Below are 2,146 nucleotides of genomic sequence, written 5' to 3' on the forward strand. Positions count from 1 at the left end.
AGTAATATAAATCTTCAGAGATATACTTTTTTTAGTAATATATATCTTCAGAAATATACTTTGTCTAAGCAATATAAATCTTCAGAGATATACTTTTTTAGTAATATAAATCTTCAGAGATATACTTTTTTTAGTAATATAAATCTTCAGAGATATACTTTGTCTAAGAAATACAAATCTTCAGATATATATATATACCTATCGGAGCACTCCTCCGTCTTCAGGGTTTATTTTCTAGAACGAAAAATTAAATTTTCTTTTATTCCACAACTTGGTCAGTGCTGATAGGCGTGGAGTAGCCTCAACCCTTCTTTTGTATGCCTTTCTGCTTAGAGCCATTCTTTGGAGATGATCCAGTAAGTAACCGCGTTCCTTTTCCAGCTCGTGAATGTTGTCATTATAGATATGTTTTGGCCTAATAATATGACGCTACAGAAAGAGCTTAGCGGGCCTTTCGATCGCCTCCTATCCTGCAAACATGACCATATCATTTCAGCTGACGTTCCTCGAGGTCTTCAATAACTCTTGATGTGGCACTGCTGCTGTCATTTCTTACACAGTACCTTCTGCTTTTCCCCTCCCACTTTCCTTAAGAATCTCATTCCGCTGCCCGAAGTTGGCTCGCATGTTTCTCAATAGTTATCTAACTTTTATCCCCTGCCTAGTCATTTCTGAAATACGAGAGAGGGAAAGAGGGGTTATCAATAGGTAACCAACCAATTCTAACCATGCTAGGAGGGTCATGTTTTTATTCTGATTGCTGAAGATATTCGGGAGAATACATTGTTACTAAAATTATATTATATCACATATATTCTAGTTTCTTCGTCCAGTTTAAATCGATCCCACCCCATAATTTAACGATCTTTGTCAAACTATTGAGGAGTCAGAAATGTCGGTTTTATATTTTTAAAAAATTAAATTTATATTTATAAAGTTTTTCATTTTGGAAAATATATATCACTGAGAAGAGTCATGCTATAAAATTGAGCCTTTCCGGATGCAGGATTGTAGTATATAATACGAACTTTAACAGAGAATTTTAGGCAATATTTTTAGATCCATCTTATAACTAAATGACCTTAGTTATGTGTGAACACATTCCTAATGTGGGGTAAAAAATAAATTAATATATAATTTTAAGTTTATAGTGGTAGATGTCTGATTATGTTGACAAAGAAATATCAAACTTGCAATAATAGTGGATGGTAACCCAACAAAAGAGCCGGCCTTTGACATTTGGCGCCCACCTACAGTTACGTTATTAGTGTTCCCTCCTCACACCTCCCACAAAAGTATTGTATAAAACAAGTACTTGTATATCTGAATTTTATTTCATTCAATATCTCTTCTTCAAATTTCACTAGCTATTCACACAGTTGGCATTTTAAAAATCAACTTTTACAGAAGACTGAGCAACAGGCGCCTCGGAGGATTGTCAGGAATGAAAGAGGATGCAAGGCTAGAAACTAGGGGGTTTGAGTGGTTAGGGAGTTTATAATGGAAGAAGTGATATCAGGTTCGGGCTAGATCGGTTACATAGGGAACATTAAGGTCTTTATGTATGATTTTATTTGTGACAGAGTAAAGAGCATAGAGGATTTTACGAAGAATTTTGGATTGTAAGGATTGAATAAAAGAGGAATTCAAAGGTTTAGTGGAGCCCCAAATCTCAATTCCGTATGTCCAGATTGGCCTTATTACAGTCATGGAGATCAGTCTTTTGCAATGTGTTAGATGTTTAGACCGTTTGTCTAGTAAGGGCTGTAATAGTCGAAATTGACGTGCAGTTTCCTGTCTTTTCAGTCTTGTGTGAGGATTTCAGGTTAGTCGTTTGTCCTGATGTAGTCCAAGGTAGCGGATCTGTTCGACAGGGGTAAGGTCAATATTATTAAAGGTAACTGTAGGGTAGTTGGTAGGTTTACGACGTAGGGTAAAGATGATTTGATGGGATTTATTTTAATCCTCCAATTACGACACCATTCTTGGAGGGCTGTGAGTAGAGGGAATATGGGGGAGCTGGGACACCGATTTGGGCAGCCAATCAGAAGCCAGCATTTTGATGACGTCACACATGGCGGGAGATTTGAATTCAAATATTCGGCTCGACTCACCCTTAACCACCCACGTGGTCTGTCACGTGGTC

The sequence above is a fragment of the Halyomorpha halys genome, unplaced genomic scaffold (assembly GCF_000696795.3).
Source record: "Halyomorpha halys isolate HHAL.00 unplaced genomic scaffold, Hhal_1.1 Scaffold865.1, whole genome shotgun sequence".
NCBI classification, from domain to species: domain Eukaryota; kingdom Metazoa; phylum Arthropoda; class Insecta; order Hemiptera; family Pentatomidae; genus Halyomorpha; species Halyomorpha halys.